At 49.8% G+C, this 20803-nt stretch overlaps 1 protein-coding gene across 5 annotated transcripts in view; it reads right to left on the bottom strand.

Moving 5' to 3' along the window:
- gdpd5b (glycerophosphodiester phosphodiesterase domain containing 5b) overlaps positions 1–20227 on the bottom strand; it is a 261392-nt gene extending 241165 nt beyond the window's left edge. For 2 of the 5 annotated variants that reach the window (XR_015079825.1, XM_085999720.1), the window contains exon 1: positions 19567–20226. The gene's annotated coding sequence lies outside the window, so the exon portion shown is untranslated. Of the gene's footprint in view, positions 1–17903; positions 17927–19566 lie in introns of those variants that run through there. The other 3 variants (XM_085999716.1, XM_085999719.1, XM_085999718.1) reach the window with 3 other exon arrangements.
- Between the last annotated feature and the right edge of the window lie 576 nt (positions 20228–20803).

Genomic DNA, 20803 nt, shown 5'->3' with positions numbered 1-20803 from the left:
CCGGGCCTGGGGATTTATCCACTTTTTGGCCCGCCAGAACCGCTAGCACCTCCTCCCTCTCGATGCTAATATGTTCAAGTATGTCACAGTCCCCTTGCCCGATTTCTATGTCTGCATCGTCTTTCTCCATAGTGAACACAGATGCAAAAAATTCATTTAAAACCCCGCCTACATCCTCTGGCTCTACACACAGATTGCCACTTTGGTCCCTAATGGGCCCTACCCTTTCCCTGGTTATCCTCTTGCCCTTAATATACTTATAAAACATCTTAGGGTTTTCCTTTATTTTGCTCGCCAGTGTTATTTCATGGCCCCTCCTCGCCCTCCTAATTTCTTTTTTAAATATGCCCCTGCACTTTTTATACTCCTCTAGGGCTTCTTCTGTCTTTAGTCTTTTGTAACTGCCAAAAGCCCCCCTCTTATTTCTAATGCATTTCTGTATATCCCTTGTCATCCAAGGTTCCCTTTGCTTGTTGGTCCCACCCTTGACCTTTACAGGAACATGTTGGCGTTGTACTCTCTATTTCCCTTCTGAAAGTCTCCCACTGTTTTGATGTGGATTTTCCTATAAGCAGCTGCTCCCAGTCCACATTGGCCAGATCCTGCCTTATCATATTAAAATCGGCCTTCCCCCAATTTAGAACCCTTATTTCCGGGCCGTCTTTGTCTTTTTCCATGACCACCTTAAATCTCACCGAATTATGGTCACTGTCGCCAAAATGCTCTCCTACTGACACTTCCACCACTTGCCCGGCTACATTCCCCAGAATTAGGTCCAGTACCGCCCCCTCTCTTGTAGGACTTTCGACATGTTGGCTCAAAAAGCTCTCCTGGATGCACTTTAAGAATTCTGCACCCTCTAAGCCTTTCACACTCTGACTGTCCCAATTTATATTGGGGAAGTTGAAATCCCCCACTATTATTACCCTATTATTTTCGCACTTCTCGGAGATTTGCCTACATATCTGTTCCTCTATCTCCCCCTGACTGTTTGGAGGCCTATAGTACACTCCCAGCAAAGTGCTTGCCCCCTTTTTGTTTTTAAGTTCTACCCATATGGCCTCATTAGAGGAACCCGCTAATATATCATCCCTCCTTACAGCAGTAATTGACTCCTTAATTAATATTGCAACACCCCCTCCCCTTTTACACCCCCCTCTGTCTCGCCTGAAGATTCTATACCCCGGAATATTGAGCTGCCAGTCCTGACCCTCCCTCAACCATGTCTCCGTGATAGCAACAATATCGTACTCCCATGTGTTCAACAACAACTTCAGTTTGGGATGATCTCAAGTTTACTCCAGGCTAACACTGCAGTGTTGTACTGAGGGAGTGCCGCGTTGTTGGGAGATGCTGGCATCACGTGGTCAATCACCATCGCTTCCCAGTCACACACCATCCTGACTTGGACATAGATCAGCCGTTCCTTCATTGTCGCTGGGTCAGTATGATGGAACTCCCTACCCAACACCATCGTAGGAGCACCTTCATCACACCGACTGCAGAGGTTCAAGAGAGAAGGTCCACCAGAAACTCCTCAAGGGGAACTAGGGATGGGCAATAAATGCAGCCTCGTCAAAGATGTCCACATCCCAGTTCCTGGCCAACATTCCTCCTTCAACCAATACCACAAAAAAATAAACAAATCAAGGGGTCATTCAACTTCTCATCAGTCCTGAGATCGTGCTGTGTACAAAATGGCTCCCACTTCTGTTGACATAACTGTAGTATATGTGCTTTAAGTCAGAACTACTTTTTACAGCTCCTGTAGACTGCAGTACCGGCAGTAGCCACACCGGTATATAAGCTGTGCGCATGCCTCTGTACCCCAGTCTAGAGATTACCCTTCGCCAGTAAAGACCTGTTATTTGTTTATGTACAGCATCCGTGTAATTATTTATCCACTGAACCACGGATCTAACAATAACAATAGTCAGTGCCCTTCAAAATAAATCATTGTATGTGAAGCGACTAAGAGAAGCTGGGATTGTTCTCCTTAGGGCAGAGATGGTTAAGAGGAGATTTAATAGGTGTGTTCAAAATCATGAAAGGTTTTGATAGTGTCTCCCGATTTACTCTGTTTCCACTGGCAGGAGGGTCGGTAATCAAAGGACACAGATTTAAGATAATTGGCAAAAGAACCAGAAGGAGAGATGAAGAGAATTTTTTTTTTTTTTTTTTTTTTTAAAAACACACCGAGTTGTTGTGATCTGGAATGCGCTGCCTGAAAGGGCGGTGGAAGCAGATTCAATAGTAACTTTCAAAAACTTTGGATAAATACTCGAAAAGGAAACATTTGCAGGGCTATGGGGAAAGAGCGAGGGGGGACTGGGATTAATTGGAGAACTTTTTCCAAAGAGCCGGCACAGGCACGATGGGCCGAACGGCCTCCATCTGTGCTGCAAGATTCTGTGAAGTGCTTCTTCAAGTTGATTCTGGGAAAGTGACGAGGTGTTATCTTTCCTTTGAATTATCCCAGCGCCATGTTAACACATCCTGTAGAATACTGAACTCCCATCAGAACACACGCACAAACATCCCAACATTTCCATGAATTCTTTCAATAATTAATGAAGGATTTGATTACCAAACTAATTAGTTCACACTGTACGACGCCCTGCATGGATCAAGTAGAAACGCCGACATTGTAGCTGGAGAGAAACTATTTCCGCTGGTTGGGGAGTCTTGGACTCGGGAGGTGGGGCAGAGTCTAAAAATTAGAGCCAGACCTTTCAGGTGTGAAATTAGGAAACACTTCTACACACAAAGGGTGGCAGAAGTTTGGAACTCTCTTCCACAAACAGCAATTGATGCTGGGTCAATTGTGAGATTGATAATACCTCTGGTTAACAAAAATCTAAGGGATATGGAGTTAGGTCACAGATCAGCCACGATCTCACTGAATGGCCGGACAGGCTTGAGGGGCCGAATGGCCTTCTCCTGTTCCTGTTGTCATGGAAAAAGGCCTACGAATTTAGGCTTTTAAAAAAAAAATCAAACTTTCTTAAGGTGGGTGGGATGGTTGCACCCAATAAGGTACAGTTCTGGTCACCACATTACAGGAAGGATGTGATTGCACTGGAGAGGGTGCAGAGGAGATTTATGAGGCTGTTGCCTGGGCTGGGGAATTTTAGCTATGAGGAAAGATTGGATAGACTGGGGATGTTTTCTTTGGAACAGAGGAGGCTGAGGGGAGATTTAATTGAGGTGTATAAAATTATGAGGGGCCAAGATAGAGTGGATAGGAAGGACCTATTTCCCTTAGCAGAAGGGTCAATAACCAAGGGGCAGAGATTTAAAGTAATTGGTAGAAGGATTAGAGGGGAGTTGAGGAGAACTTTTTCACCCAGAGGGTGGTGGGGGTCTGGAGCTCACTGCCTAAAAGGGCGGTAGAGGCAGAAACCCTCATCACATTTAAAAAGTACTTGGATATACACTTGAAGTGCCGTAACCTACAGGGCTACGGACCAAGAGCTGGGAAGTGGGATGGGGCTGGAGAGCTCTTTGTCGGCCGGCACGGACACAGTGGGCCGAATGGCCTCCTTCTGTGCTGTAAATTTCTATGATTCTACGAAAGGATGTCAAAACTGGGGCACTCGAGCCTGGCTCCAAGCACACCCAAGGCAGGTTAGAGGCAGAGCGAAGTCTCTGATCCAGTGTAATTTATTCTATTGCCCACGCAGGCATTTTTTATGGCTTTCCCCCCCCCGATCCCAAATTCATTTCTCATGATCCTTTGCGAGTTCCTCATCTCCACCCTCTGGCTGTTGCGAATGCCGGGATCCCGGGCGGCCTCGCTTAAAAAGCTAAATGCAAGTAAAGAAAAGAACTTGCATTTCTATAGCGCCTTTCACCACCTCAGGTCGTCCCAAAGCACTTTACAGCCAATGAAGCACTTTTTTGAAGTGTGGTCACTGTTGTAAATGTGGGAAATGCGGCAAGCAATTTGCGCACAGCAAGCTCCCACAAACAGCGATGTGATAATGACCAGATAATCTGTTTTAGTGATGTTGGTTGAGGGATAAATATTGGGCCCAGGAGAACTCCCCCTGCTCTATACTCATTGGAGTTTAGAAGAATGAGAGGGGATCTTATTGAAACATATAAGATTCTGAGGGGGCTCGACAGGGTAGATGCAGAGAGGATGTTTCCCCTCGTGGGGGAATCTAGAACTAGGGGGCATAGTTTCAGAATAAGGGAGCACCCTTTTAAACCGGAAATGAGGAGGAATTTCTTCTCTCAAAGGGTCGTGAATCTTTGGAATTCTCTTCCCCAGAGAGCTGTGGAGGCTGGGTCATTGAATATATTTAAGGTGGAGATAGACAGATTTTTGAACGATAAGGGAGTCAAGGGATATGGGGAGCGGGCAGGGAAGTGGAGTTGAGGTCGATGATCAGCCATGATCTTATTGAATGGCGGAGCAGGCTCGAGGGGCCGAATGACCGACTCCTGCTCCTACGTCTTATGCTCTTCTTCGAAGCAGTGCCAAGGATCTTTTGCACCCACCCGAGAGGGCAGACGGGGCCTCGGTCTCGTCCTAAGGGCAGCCCCTCCGACAGTGCAGCAGCGAGGTCGTGAAAGGCAGTGCGTAAATGCAAGTTCTTTCTTTCTAAAACACACTTCCAAGACCCTTCGGATGCAGGACTCACACGAGAGGCAGACCCAACGGTAGAGGCGCTGAAAAGCACAAGTCCCTCATGATGTCAGGCTGCCCACTGGATTAAAAAAAAAATCACACCCACCAGGTCTCGGGCTGGTTTCCTCTTCACCCAGTGTAACAAGTTGCTAAATAAACAAGCACAAAGCTCCAGTGTGTTGATTCAGTTGCTAAAGCTAGCGCGAAGCATACCGAAGAGAAGGCCCCGGGCTCAGTTCAGGATCAGTGTTGGTTCAGCTGATTGGAGCCCCAGGGAGGGGGTGGGGGATGGGCCACAAGAGGCCATAATCCCCATGGTTTCGGGAAGGGGGGGATAAAAGTAACCTGGAGTTCGTGCCCCTGATGCTATTCAATGCTACACTGCTTTTTCAAAAATTTCATTCATGGGATGTGGGCGTCGCTGGCAAGGCCAGCATTCGTAGCAAGAGGGTTCGAGTACAGGAGCAAGGATGTCTTGCTGCAGTTGTACAGGGCCTTGGTGAGACCGCACCTTGAGTATTGTGTGCAGTTTTGGTCGCCTTACCTGAGGAAGGACGTTCTTGCCATTGAGGGAGTGCAGCGAAGATTCACCAGGCTGATACCTGGGATGGCAGGAATGACGTATGAGGAGAGATTGTGTCGATTGGGCTTATACTCACTGGAGTTTAGAAGATTGAGAGGGGATCTCATCGAAATTTATAAAATTCTGTCAGGCCTGGACAGACTAGATGCAGGAAGGATGTTTCTGATGGCTGGGGAGTCCAGAACCAGGGGTCATAGTCTAAGGATAAGGGGTAAGCCATTTAGGACTGAAATGAGGAGGAATTTCTTCACCCAGAGAGTGGTGAACCTGTGGAATTCTCTGCCACAGAGGGCGGTGGAGGCCAGTTCATTAAATATATTCAAAAAAGAGTTGGATATATTTCTTAAGGCTAAAGGGATCAAGGGATATGGGGAGAAGGCAGGGACAGGGTACTGAATTTGGATGATCAGCCATGGTCTCATTGAATGGCGGAGCAGCCTCGAAGGGCCGAATGGCCTACTCCTGCTCCTATGTTCTATGTTTCTATGTTTCATTGTCCATCCCTAATTGCCCTTGAGAAGGTGGTGGTGAGCCACCTTCTTGAGCCGCTGCAGTCCCGTGTGGTGAAGATACTCCTTTGTAGAGGTTTGGTACAACTGAGTGTCTCGTTGGGCCATTTCAGAGAGGCAGTTAAGAATCAACCACATTGCTGTGGATCTGGAGTCACATCTCGGCCAGACCGGGTAAGGACGGTGGATTTCCTTCCCTAAAGGACATTAGTGAACCAGATGGGTTTTTACGACAATCCGATAGTTTCACGGTCACCATTACTGACACTAGCTTTTTATTCCAGATTTATTTAATTAACGGAATTTAAATTCCCCAGCTGCCGTGGTGGGATTTGAACACACATCTCCGGATCATTAGTCCAGGCCTCGGGATTACTAGTCCAGTAACATAACCACAATGCTACCCTTTCCAGTAAACCGTGTTAAGTATCAGGCTGGGGTGTGAGGCCCCACGCAGTTGAATACCGTACTGTTATTCTGTCGCACCCGTGAAGAATGGATAGCTGATGTCTGTTAGCAGTTGGTCGGAGGGACCCCCCCAGGGTAGAAGCATAGAAAAATAGGAGCAGGAGTCGGCCATTTGGCCCTTTGAGCCTGCTCCGCCATTCAATATGATAATGGCTGATCCTCTATCTCAATACCATATTCCCACTCTCTCCACATACCCCTTGATGCCTTTTGTGTCTAGAAATCTATCTATCTCCTTCTTAAATATATTCAGTGACTTGGCCTCCACAGCCTGCTGTGGTAGAGAATTCCACAGGTTCACCACCCTCTGAGTGAAGACATTTCTCCTCATCTCAGTCCAAAATGTCCTACCCCGTATCCCGAGATTGTGGCCCCTCATTCTTGACCCCCCAGCCAGGGGAAACATCCTCCCTGCATCCAGTCTGTCGAGCCCTGTCAGAATTTTATACGTTTCAATGAAATCCCCTCTCATTCTTCTAAACTCTAGTGAATACAGGCCTAGTCGACCCAATCTCTCCCCCTAAGACAGTTCTGCCAGACCAGGAATCAATCTGGTAAAAATGGTTTGTGGGGTTTGCCCTGCGTGGGCCTTATGCAATTCCGTGGCAGTGACCCAGGAGCGCTGTCCCACAGCTCGCTGGCCCAGAGTCACAGTCCCCTGGGTGTCGGGTCAGGGCGGCCACAGCCCAGATGCTCCCACTGCAGTCGAATAGTGCTCCTGGCACTCACCGTAAAGAACAGGTAACCCACCACGCATGAATTTTCTTTTCCTGCCGTGGAATTACATCAAATCGACAGCACAGAACCAGGACGTTCGGCCCTAACCAGTCTCTGCCGCCATTTGTAAACTTCCCATAAGCCTCCTTCCTGCTCCAATAACCTCGTCCCACCCTGTTCCCGTGTGGGTGAAAATCGCCACTCTGGCTTAAACCACGCAAGTAAGTAGCAAGCAGGATAGCAGCAGACTTCAGGAGGACATAGAGAGACCTGTGAAATGGGCAAACACATGGCAGATACAGTTTTATGCGGATTAGTGTGAATTGATGCACTTTGGGAGAAACAACAAGGAGAGGCAGTATAATCTAAATGTTGCTATTTTGCAGGGGTTGCAAGAGCAGAGGGACCTGGAGGGTGCACATTCACAAATCCTTGAAGGTGGCAGGGCAAATTGATAAGGCGGTTAAGAAAGCATATGGGATACATGAGAACATAAGAAATAAGAGCAAGAGTAGGTCATTTGGCCCTTCGAGCCTGCTCCACCATTCAATGAGATCATGGCTGATCTTCTACCTCATCTCCACTTTCCTGATGATGCGCTATCAATTACTCATAAAATACTGAGAGTTAAGAGAGTAACTAAAGGCTTTTATTAACAAAAGAATGAAGGTCTGCCTCGAGTGGTCGACCGGCCCAGAAATACAAAGGGGCTGGGGAGCAGTCACCTTTATACTAGGACTTGTGGGAGGAGTCAGCCGAGGCATGTACACAGTGGAATACAAACAGTGGTTTACCACATTCACCCCTTGTTTAAAATGGAGTCCGGCGGGGTGAAGTGTATTAAAAGTTAGTGTATTGGAGTCTCTCCGGAGGTCTTGTCTGCCGCTGTGATCGGCGTGGCGACGGCAGGGGTAGTGGAGCTTCCGGCGTCGAGTCCCGCGTAGGCTGTGGCACAGGCGTGTCGTCCTCGTAGATGTCGAGCGGGTCGCGGGGCCCAGGCCTGCCGTCTGCTGGGGCTGGATATCGGATCGTGGGGGGGGGGGGGGGGGGGGGGGGCGGGGGTGGTAGTGAGTAGTGGGTTACTGCGGCCCCCGAGGGTGCAAGGTCTCTTATGGAGACTGTGTCCTCCCGCCCGTCCGGGTATGCAATGTAAGCATACTGGGGGTTGGCGTGGAGGAGGTCGACCCTCTCGACCAGGGGGTCCGTTTTATGGGTCCTCACGTGCCTTCTCAGTAGGACCGGCCCTGGGGACGTCAGCCATGGCGGTAGCGATGTCCCCGATGTGGACTTCCTTGGGAAGACAAACATTTTCTCATGAGGGGTGGCGTTAGTGGCAGTGCAGAGCAGTGACCGAATAGAGTGGAGCACATCGGGGAGCACATCCTGCCAGCGGGAGGTTGGAAGGCCCCTAGACTTTAAGGCTAGCAGGGCGGCCTTCCAAACTGTCGCATTTTCTCTTTCCACCTGTCCGTTCCCCCGGGGGTTGTAACTGGTGGTCCTGCTTGTGGCAATACCCCTAGTTAGCAGGTACTGACGGAGTTCGTCGCTCATAAACGATGAGCCCCGGTCGCTATGGATATAGCTGGGGAAACCAAACAGGGTGAAGAGGTTGTTCAGACATTTAATGACCGTGGCACTGGTCATGTCCGGGCAGGGGATGGCGAACGGGAAACGGGAGTACTCATCAATAATATTGAGGAAGTACACATTGCGGTTGGAGGAGGGGAGAGGCCCTTTAAAATCAACGCTCAGGCGCTCGAAGGGGCGAGTGGCTTTTATCAGGTGGGCCCTGTCTGGTCTATAAAAGTGCGGTTTGCACTCAGCGCAGACTTGGCAGTTCCTGGTCATGGTCCTGACCTCCTCAATAGAGTAAGGCAGGTTGCGGGCCTTGATGAAGTGGAAGAACCTGGTGACCCCCGGGTGGCAGAGGTCATTGTGGAGGGCCCGCAGTCTATCGATCTGCGCGCTGGCGCAGGTGCCACGCGATAGCGCATCCAGGGGTTCATTGAGCTTCCCGGGCCGGTACAAGATCTCGTAATTGTAGGTGGAAAGTTCGATTCTCCACCTCAAGATCTTGTCATTTTTGATTTTGCCCCTCTGCTTGTTGTTAAACATGAAAGCAACTGAACGTTGGTCAGTGAGCAGGGTAAATCGTTTTCCGGACAGGTAGTGCCTCCAATGACGCACAGCTTCCACAATCGCCTGGGCCTCCTTCTCAACAGCGGAGTGTCTGGTCTCCGGGCCTTGGAGGGTTCGTGAAAAGAAGGCCACGGGTCTCCCCGCCTGATTGAGGGTAGCGGCCAGGGCAAAGTCGGACGCGTCGCTTTCCACCTGGAAGGGGATGGATTCGTCCACTGCGTGCATGGTGGCTTTGGCAATGTCTTCCTTGATACGGTGGAAGGCTAAGCGGGCCTCTGCCGTCAAGGGAAAAGAGGTGGACTTGATCAGCGGATGGGCCTTGTCCGCATAGTAGGGGACCCACTGGGCATAATAGGAGAAAAACCCTAGGCACCTCTTCAGGGCCTTGAGGCAGTGGGAGTTCCATAAGGGGACGCATCCGGTCGGGGTCGGGGCCGATGACTCCGTGTTCCACAACACAGCCAAGGATGGCGAGGCGGTTTGTGCGGAATATGCACTTCTCCTTGTTATATGTCAGGTTCAGGAGTTGGGCGGTGCGGAGGAATTTTTCGAGGTTTGCGTCATGGTCCTGCAAGTCACGGCCGCAGATGGTCACATTGTCCAGATATGGGAAAGTGGCCTGCAACGCATTTTGATCTACCATCCGGTCCATCTCCCTTTGGAAGACGGAGACCCCGTTGGTGACGCCAAAGGGAACCCTAAGGAAGTAGTAGAGGCGGCCGTTTGCCTCAAAGGCAGTATACTGGCGGTCCTCAGGGCGGATAGGGAGCTGGTGGTACGCTGATTTCAGGTCAATGGTCGAGAAGACGCGGTACTGCGCGATCTGGTTGACCATATCAGCTATGCGGGGGAGTGGGTAGGCGTCCAGCAGGGTGTAGCGATTTATTGTCTGGCTGTAGTCGATGACCAGGCGCTGCTTCTCGCCAGTCTTAACGACCACAACCTGGGCTCGCCAGGGGCTGGTGCTGCCCTCAATAATCCCTTCCTTCAGGAGCCGCTCCACTTCGGTTTTAATGAAAACCCTGTCCCCGGCACTGTATCGCCTGCTCTTTGTGGCGATGGGCTTACAGTCGGGGGTGAGGTTAGCAAACAGTGGTGGGGGGGTGACTCTGAGTGTGGAGAGGTTGCACCTGGTGCGCGGCGGGCAATTTGGGAGCTGCTGGCTGCGGACTGTGAGTGGGGGTAGGGGTCCGCCGTACGCCATCGTAACACTTTTAAGGTGGCACTGAAAATCTAACCCCAGCAGGATGGCAGCGCAGAGGTCGGGCAGGACCAGAAGTTCAAAGTGATCGTACACGGTCCCGTCTACTACGAGTGTCACTACGCAGTAGCCGCCGATGTCCACCGACTGGGACTCGGAGGCCATAGAAATCCGCTGGTGCGCAGGCAGGACTGGGAGAGAGCAACGCCGCACCGTGTCGGGGTGGATGAAGCTCTCCGTGCTCCCAGAGTCAAAAAGGCAGATTGTATCGTGGCCATTTACCTTAATGTCCATTGTGGAGCTGGCCAGCTTGTGCGGTCTCGCTTGGTCCAGTGTAACGGATGCCAGCGTAGGGGTCGGTGTGTCGCTGCGGGTATCAGATGAGGCGGTGTTGGGGGCCTGCTGCGTTCCGGCTGTCGTCCAAGATGGCAGCGTCCATGATCCCCATGTGGCTGGAGGCGTCCAAAATGGCTGCTGTACCGGTGGTTCGCACATGGCCGGGGAGGCCCAAGATGGCGGCCCGCATGCGGCGCTGCTGGGGTTCGGGGTGGCTTTGGCCCTGCAGACGTTAGCGTAGTGTCCCTTCTTCCCGCAGCCCGAGCAGATCGCGTTTTTCGCTGGGCCGCGCGCTCTGGGGTGTTTTGCCCGGCCACAGAAATAGCATTTCTGGCCTTGGGACACTGCTGCGGTAGTTGGGCCGTTGCTGGGGTGTGACGGCGCTATGAGGCGGTCCTACCGTGTCCCAGGCTGTCATTCCCCGCGGCGTCCACGGTGCAGAGGAGTAGGCATCCATGTAGGCTGCATCCAGTGATAGTGCGAGTTCAGAGGCCTTGTTGAGGTCGAGGTCACTCTGCTCCAACAGTCGCTGTCGGGTGTAATTGGATCTGTGGCCCGCTACAAAAGCGTCCCGGATAAGTTCCTCTGTGTACACGGCGGCCTTTACATCCTTACAACCACAGGCCCGGCCAAGCACAGACAGTGCCTGAAGGTATTCCACGGTCGATTCCCCAGGTTGTTGTTTACGACTCCCCAGAAGGTGCCTGGCGTACACTTCGTTCACTGGGCGCGTGTACTGGTCCTTGAGGAGCTTGATCGCGTCCGCGTACGAGGTCGCGTCTTGGATGACCGAGTACACTCGGTGGTTCACTTTGGAGGACAGGACATCCAGTTTGTCCTCGTCCGATTTGATTGCTGCGGAGGCGGTCAGGAATTTTTCGAAACACTTAAGCCAGTGAGCAAACTTGGTGGATGAGTCCGCCTCCCGATGATCTAAGTCCAGGCATGCTGGTGTGAGGATCTTCTCCATTATAAAAATTTTGTTAATAAAATTGATGCGCTATCAATTACTCATAAAAGACTGAGAGTTAAGAGAGTAACTAAAGGCTTTTATTAACAAAAGAATGAAGGTCTGCCTCGAGTGGTCGACCGGTCCAGAAATACAAAAGGGCTGGGGAGCAGTCACCTTTATACTAGGACTTGTGGGAGGAGTCAGCCGAGGCATGTACACAGTGGAATACAAACAGTGGTTTACCACACCTGAACTATCCCCATATCCCTTGATTCCCTTAATATTCAAAAATCTATCATCTCTGTCTTGAATATACTTGGCTTTGTAAATAGGGGCTTTGAATACAAAAGCAAAGAAGTTATGCTAAACCTTTACAAATCACTGGTTAGGCCTCAGCTGGAGTATTGTGTCTAATTCTGGGCACTGCACTTTAGGAAGGATGTCGAGGCCTTGGCGAGGGCGCAGAGGAGATTTACTAGAATGGTTCCAGGGATGAGGGACTACAGTTATAGTGGCGAGACTGGAGAAGCTGGGGTTGTTCTCCTTAAAGCAGAGAAGGTTAAGGGGAGACCTAACTTTGCTATACAAAACCCTGGTTAGACCACACCTGGAGCACTGTGAGCAGTTCTGGGCACCACACCTTAGGAAGGAGATATTGGCCTTGGAGGGAGTGCAGCGTAGGTTTACCAGAACGTTACCCGGACTCCAAGGGCTAAGTTACGAGGAGAGATTACACAAACTAGGGTTGTATTCCCTGGAATTTAGAAGGTTAAGGGGTGATCTGATCGAAGTTTTCAAGATATCATGGCTGATCTCCATATACCTGCCTTTGCCCCATATCCCTTCATATCTTTGGTTAACAAAAATCTATCAATCAATCTCAGATTTAAAATTAACAATTGATCTAGCATCAATTGTCGAATGGCCTCCTTCTGTGCCGCTATGACTCTTATGACTGTATATTAAGGGGAACAGATAAGGTAGATAGAGAGAAACTATTTCCGCTGGTTGGGGAGTCTAGGACTAGGGAGCAGCATCTAAAAATTGGAGCCAGACCTTTCAGGAGTGAAATTAGGAAACACTTCTACACACAGAGGGTGGTAGAAGTTTGGAACTCTCTTCCACAAACAGCAATTGATGCTAAATCAATTGTTAATTTTTAATCGGAGATTGGTAGATTTCTGTTAACCAAAGGTATTAAGGGATATGGGGCAAAGGCGGGTATATGGAGTTAGGTCGCCGATCAACCATGATCTCATGGAATCGCGGAACAGGCTCGAGGGGCTGAATGGCCTCCTCCTGTTCCTATGTTCCTAACAGGGGTGTTCAAAATCATGACTGTTCCTTGACAGAGCAAGTAGGGAGAAACTGTTCCCTCTGGCAAGGGGGTCAGTAACCAGAGGTCACAGATTTAAAATAATTGGTAAAAGAACTAGAGGGGAAATGAGGAGACATGTTTTTCCACAGAGGGTTGTTATGACGTGGAACGCACTACCCGAAAGGGCGGTGGAATCAGAATCCACAGGAACTTGCAAAAGGCAATTGGACATGTATTTGAAGAGGATCTGTTTGCAGGTCGATGGGGGAAAATGCTGGGGTGTGGGACTAAATTGGGCAACACTTTCGAAGAGCCGGCACAGGTTCGACGGGCCGAATGGCCTCCCACCTTCTGTGCTGTTAGATTCCAAGTAACTGCACCGATCTCACGCACAAAAACACCCGGTCAGTGCGGAAGCACATTCTCCATGAATCCCCGAAAGCAACTGCTGCGACGAGTACAACGTCCTACACTCAACCCTTGCAATCTGTGTGTGTGTGTGTGACGCACTCATTTGTCTCTCCCTTGTATCCACAGTTTGCCAAATTGTGGTTGGACGTACTCCTGAAGGATTCCTCACATGACGTCCGTGGAGCGTCCAGTCGGCCCACCCGTGGCCAAACAGCCTTTTCTCATCAACGTCAATGTTTCAGGAACTAATAAATAAATATGTGTTCAAAGAAAATAGATGAGAAAAACACACCACGTTTTTTCAACGCCACTGTGATTTTTCTCAGTGGGCTTTGCTCACAGCAGTGGCCCGGAGATTCATCCGTGGTTAGCCACGCTACTTGTGGGGGAGACCAGAACTAAAGGCCATTAATATAAGATAGCCAATAATAAACCCAAGAGGGAATCCAGGGGAAACTTCTTTACCCAGAGAGTGGTGAGAATGTGGAACTCACTACCACAGGGAGTGGTTGAGGCAAATAGTATGGATGCATTTAAGGGAAGCTAGATAAACACACGAGGGAGAAAGGAATAGAAGGATATGCTGATGGGGGGAGATGAAGAAGAGGTGGGAGGAGGCTGGTGTGGAGCACAAACACCGGCACGGAGCAGATGGGCCGAATGGCCTGTTTCTGTGCTGTAAGTTCTACGTAATGATGCCCAAAGACGCACCCAACACACAATAGAAAAACAGCCCCCGCAAGCCTAAATATTCACCACCGTTAGTCAAACACTGTGAGGAGAAAGCGAAGCCTTCTCACCGTCACCTCACACATGACATAAGGTGCCAGCCGTGGCTCAGTGGGCAGTGCTCTCATCTCGAGTCAGAAGGTTTGTGGGTTCAAGCCGCACTCCAGCGACTTGAGCGCAAAAATCTAAGCGGACACTCCCAGTACAGCACTGAGTGAGTGCTGCACTGTCGGAGGTGCCGCCTTTCGGATGAGGCATTAAACCGAAGTGGATACAGAAGATCCCAAGTCACTATTTCGAAGAAGAGCTGGGGGGGGTCCTGGGGCCAATATTTATCTCTCAATCAACATCACTAAAAACAGATTATCTGGCCATTATCACATTGCGGTTTGTGGGAGCTTTCTGTGTGCAAATTGGCTGCCGCGTTTCCTACATTACAACAGTGACCACACTTCAAAAAGTACTTCATTGGCTGTAAAGCGTTTTGGGACGTTCTGAGATCATGAAAAACACCAGAAATTCAAGTCTTTCTTTACTATCATTATCTAGACCACAACACATTGAATTGAGATTAACCAACACGAACATAGAAACATAGACGATAGGAGCAGGAGTCGGCCATTTGGCCCCTCGAGCCTGCTCCGCCATTCAATGCGATCATGGCTGATCATCCAAATTCAGTACCCTGTCCCTGCTTTCTCCCCATATTCCTTGATCCCTTTAGCCTTAAGAAATATATCTAACTCCTTCTTGAATATATTTAATGAATTGGCCTCCACTGCCTTCTGTGACAGAGAATTCCACAGGTTCACCACTCTCTGGGTGAAGAAATTCCTCCTCATCTCAGTCCTAAATGGCTTACCCCTTATCCTTAGACTGTGCATCTTGCATCTATATAGCGCCCATAACATAGTAAAACATCCCAAGGCGCTTCACAGGAGCGATTATCAAACAAAATTTGATACCGAGCCATACAAGGAGATATCAGGGCAGATGTCCAAAAGCTTGGTCAAGGTGGTCGGTTTTAAGGAACGTCTTAAAAGGAGGAGAAAGAGGCAGAGAGGTTTAGGGAAAGAATTCCAGAGCTTAGGGCCCAGGCAACAGAAGGCACGGCCACCAATATAACACATCAATCCCAACATTCAAGGCCAAACCATTTTCAGGGGGGGGTGGGGGGCGGGGGGAGTGGAGTGGGAGGAGGGATAATGTCAGAGCTCCTCTCGCTATCATGGTACAAAACATCCTGCCTAGACACTTCGATTGCTGAGAAACCTGGACCAGGGACCCAAAGCCCATAAATGGTAGGATACCAAAGTCAAAAATAGAAGGGAAGATGACTAGGCAATGCTAACCTTGGGTTTTTGAGAGCTTGTCAAAGGAGGGATGGGGGTGAGGGGGTGGTGGGGGGTGGGGGAAGGCAGGAGAGGAAGGAAAGACCAGCTCCTTCCAGAGGGAGCGGAGGCTGACTCAAGATACATTGGTTCCACACAACAACTTGCATTTATATAGCGCCTTTAACGTAGTAAAACGTCCCAAGGCGCTTCACAGAGTGTTAAAACACCGAGACACAGAAGGAGATATTAGGGCAGATGACCAAAAGCTTGGTCAAAGAGGTAGGTTTTAAGGAAGAGAGGTAGAGAGGCGGAGAGATTTAGGGAGGAAATTCCAGAGCTTGGGACCTCAGCAGATGAAGGCACAGCTGCCAATGGTGGAGCGATGGAAATCGGGGATACGCAAGAGGCCAGAGTTGGAGGAAGGCGGAGATCTCGGAGGGCTGTAGAGTCACGCGAGGCTCGGCAGAGGGAGGGGCGGGGAAGGAAGGACCAGCACTTCAAGCCCATCAGGTCTCACCGACCAGCAATCATTACATCTTGGTTTAAACCGGTTTTAGACGCAGGGCAAATTTTTAAAATAAGCATCGTTACAAGTAGGGACATTAACCCGCCTTCCCAGATGCTAATGGGCCTTGGTGTGTGTTTCTAGAATTTGCTGTTCTCATTAAACATATAAAACCACACATTTGTTTCAGTTGGGTTCAGCGTCACTCGATGCGGCTGTAAGTCTCGCTCGCAAACATTCATTTGATGTCAACTGCCCTCATTCTGGTCTAAAGTCAGCTCTATCCGGGAACTAAACAGGAAGTGTTCCAGGATGTGGGACAATTAGGAGTCGGCGCCAACTCCAATAGAACACAGATTTATGTTGACAGGAGGAGTGTGGTGACCCATCCGAGACCACCTCCAGAAACTTCAACTCATCCAAAACCCGTATCCCAGCTGGAGTCTCCCAGCGCCTCAACATTGAAATTCTCATCTTCACATTCAAATCCCTTCACGGCCCTGGCCCCTCCCTATCTCTGTAACCTCCTCCAGCCCCACAAGCCTCCGAGATCTCTGCGCTCCTCCAATTCTGGCCTCTTGAGCATCCCTGATTTTCAGCTGACTGGGACCGAAGTTCTGGAATTCCCTGCCTAAACCTCTCTGCCTTTTAGACGCTCCTTCGAACCTACATCTTTCACCAAGCTTTTGGTCACCTGTCCCAATATCTCCATCTTTGGCTAGACACCCATTTTTTTAAGTTACGCCTTGACTTTCCTGGATGTGTGCAGCTCCAACAACACTCAAGAAGCTCGACACCATCCAGGACAGAGCAGCCCGCTTGATTGGCACCCCATCCACCACCTTAAACATTCACTCCCTCCACCACCGGCGCACCGTGGCTGCAGTGTGTACCATCTACAAGATGCACTGCAGCAACTCGCCAAGGCTTCTTCGGCAGCACCTCCCAAACCCGCGACCTCTTCCACCTAGAAGGACAAGGGCAGCAGGCGCATGGGAACACCACCACCTCCAAGTTCCCCTCCAAGTCACACACACCATCCCGACTTGGAAATATATCGGCCGATCCTTCATCATCACTGGGTCAAAATCCCGGAACTCCCTCCCTAACAGCATTGTGGGAGTACCTTCACCACACGGACTGCAGCGGTTCAAGAAGGCAGCTCACCACCACCTTCTCAAGGGGCAATTAGGGATGGGCAATAAATGCTGGCCTTGCCAGCGATGCCCTGATCCCATAAAAAAGAATTTTTAAAAATGTTTTTAAAAAATGATACCCTAGATAAACATCCCAAGGTGCAACAATCTGACACCAATGCCAGTTGTTGTTGTTGTATAGCATACACCCATTAAACGACCTTGAAAAAGGCTTCTCTGTTGGCGACTGAACCATGTTTAGCAATATTCAGCCACTCAGGAGGAGGAATATCCTGGGCTCCAGGTAATGAGGGTGGGGGGTGCAAACATAACCCACCAATCCCCTCCCATCCCAAAGCGCTGACACTCGATGTACGCTGACCCCGTTGGTAAGGTGGCGGAGAGCAGTGGTCACCTAGGGAGCCGCTGCCCTCCCCCCCGCACACCCCCCAACAAGCAAGTGAGTGTCAGGAATGGAGGGGCAAAAATGGGGGAGGGGCAGCGAGGACAGAAAACAATGGGGGAAAGGGAAGTAAAGAGGGGCACCCAGGGGCAGAAAGGGTGAGGGGGAGGAACGCCATTAGAGAACAGGGGGAGGGGAAAGCTGAGGGCAAGGGTGTTGGGTGATGAAGAATTGTTGGGACGGGTGGGGAATGATTGAAGGGAAAGTAGACTTAAAAAATAATGCGAAACATTTCAGATAATTCTCAAGTTGGGAGGAACGTTAGAGAATAAAAAGACTGGAGCCGGGAGGGATGGAGAGCAGGGACATCGCCATCACTGTCACAACATTCCTCACCTCAGACAGCATTTCAAAAATAAACAAGTGATCCAACCTCCACACCCCAGCAAAACTATTTCAAGGAAGAGGTTTCTCCAGTTCTTTGCAGTAATGAAACCTTTTCCCCGCCCAGCCAAACCCAGCTCACCTCACCTCCACCTGGCCGCCTCCTCAGGGGAAATATGTGCTGGTGTTAGTTTTTCTCCCTTCTGGTCCCTCCCGATCCCCTCCCACCAGAATCACACACTGTTCTGTGCAGAAGCCTACAGTGTAATCAGCAGGAAACCAGGTCAAGCAGCAAAGTCTCAACATCTACATACACACGCTTATTATATAGAAGATATAGACACATATATAAATATATATCAAACACACACACATATATATATAAAATACACACTTATTATATTAAAAATAAACAAACACGTATTATATATTATTACAGTGTCAGCCGCTGGTTGCACCCTCGCGTCTGAGTCAGAAGGCTGTGGGTTCGAGTCTCACTCCTGAGACTTGAGCACAAAAATCTAGGCTGACGCTCCCAGTGCGGTGCCGAGGGAGCGCCGCACTGTCGGAGGGGCAGCGCCGAGGGAGCGCCGCACTGTCGGAGGGGCAGCGCCGCACTGTCGGAGGGGCAGCGCCGAGGGAGCGCGCCGCACTGTCGGAGGGGCAGCGCGCCGCACTGTCGGAGGGGCAGCGCGCCGCACTGTCGGAGGGGCAGCGCCGAGGGAGCGCCGCACTGTCGGAGGGGCAGCGCCGCACTGTCGGAGGGGCAGCGCCGCACTGTCGGAGGGGCAGCGCCGAGGGAGCACGCCGCACTGTCGGAGGGGCAGCGCCGAGGGAGCACGCCGCACTGTCGGAGGGGCAGCGCCGAGGGAGCGCCGCACTGTCGGAGGGGCAGCGCCGAGGGAGCGCCGCACTGTCGGAGGGGCAGCGCCGAGGGAGCGCGCTGCACTGTCGGAGGGGCAGCGCCGAGGGAGTGCGCTGCACTGTCGGAGGGGCAGCGCGCCGCACTGTCGGAGGGACAGCGCCGAGGGAGTGCCGCACTGTCTTCTGGATGAGACGTTAAACCGAGGCCCCCGTCTGCTCTCTCAGGTGGACGTAAAAGATCCCAGGACACTATTTTGAAGAAGGGCAGGGGAGTTCTCCCCGGTGTCCTGGGGCCAATATTTATCCCTCAACTAACATCACTTAAAAAAATGATGGTGGTCATTATCACATTGCTGTTTGTGGGAGCTTGCTGTGTGCAAATTGGCTGCCGCGTTTCCCACATTACAACAGTGACTACACTTCAAAAAGTACTTCATTGGCTGTAAAGCGCTTTGGGACGTTCTGAGGCCATGAAAGGGCTATAGAAATGCAAGTCTGTCTTTTCTTTCTTATACATATACACATATATATACACACACACACACACACACACACACACACACACATAAAAAACGTACATAATATATATAAAAATATACAAATAATATGTACATATATATATGCACACATACATTACACACACACACACACAATTATATATAATACAAATAAATATATAATACACACACGTCTATATAAAACGATGCACACATACAAAATACTAGTTCTTTACAAAATAGACCTGGCAATGGCTTTTTACAGTGAAGCACAGGGAGGATTCAGGGGGGAAAATCACACACGATGTGATTCTCAAATTATCATTCTACTTTTAAAAATTACAAATCTGATTAAAACGGGCAGACACACTATTGGCAAACTAATCTCACACCCCGATACAAAAACACAAGAATCGTGATACAAAAAAATAGCCTGAAACTTACCCCAGGTTGTTTTTTCCTGATTCCCACCGGCTGAGATTCACTTTCCTGGGGGTTTTCGACTCAGATCCAAACGCCTTCCCCTTTAAGAAACTCCAGAATGGGGTGGGTGTCAGAGGAGGGGGGAGAAACCCACCCTGAGTTATTTAAAAATGGTTGTAAATGAAAGAGAGAGTGAGAGAAATAGTGGCAAATCCTCTTCCTCACATTTAATATGCAGGGTTGCGAATCCCTGAACCGGGACCCCAGCGGATCTGACACAAATGTCCTTTTATGCGAAGCTGGAAACCCAGTACAAGGTTACAGTGTGTCTGTGTCTGTCTATCTGTGAGTGTTGGAGCTGCCCAGGACTGATGGAGTTGTTCTTATTGCACAAAAGAGAAGCTTAAAACACACACACAGAACTGCTGTGCTGAACAAAAAAGAAATGAACGAATCCAGGCTTGGGTTGACCTGTAAAATCCCCCAGGTTGTTGCTGTGTCAGTTTCTCTCTCTGTCTGTCAGTGTCACTCCCAGTCTGTCTCTTTCTCGCTGCTGTTTCTGCTTAAACTCCGATGTATTTGTGAACTGATGTCCCGAGCTTGCTCGCTGTGTGTTCCTGACTTCCTTCCTCCTTTCTTTCTCTCCAAAGCGATTTACGAGGCTCGGGTTGGGAGTGGAAGGGGAGGAGGCGCCGAATCCCCGCCCCGAAACTCACGTTGCTCACATTTAAAGGAGCACAGCACTCTGAATGTTTATATAATATACACACTCACTCACACACAAATACATATACACACAGACACATACACACTCACTCACACAAATACATATACACACACATACACACACATATGCACACACACACGCACACACTCACACAAATACATATACACACAGACACACGCATACACTCACACACACACTCACTCACACAAATACATATACACACAGACACACGCATACACTCACCCACACACATATACACACTCACTCACACAAATACATATACACACACTCACACAGACACATACACACTCACTCACTCACACAGACACATACACACTCACTCACACAGACACACGCATACACTCACCCAAACACATATACACACTCACTCACACAAATACATATACACACAGACACACGCATACACTCACACACACATACACACGCATATACACACTCACTCACACATACACACGCATACACTCACACACACACATATATACACACAGACATTTTTAATTATGCAATTAT

The sequence above is a fragment of the Somniosus microcephalus genome, chromosome 10 (assembly GCF_052327205.1).
Source record: "Somniosus microcephalus isolate GS21.2 chromosome 10, FLI_Smic_1.0, whole genome shotgun sequence".
Taxonomy (NCBI): domain Eukaryota; kingdom Metazoa; phylum Chordata; class Chondrichthyes; order Squaliformes; family Somniosidae; genus Somniosus; species Somniosus microcephalus.
Note: the sequence above shows the minus strand (reverse complement) of the source record. Positions and strands in the feature narration are given on the sequence as shown.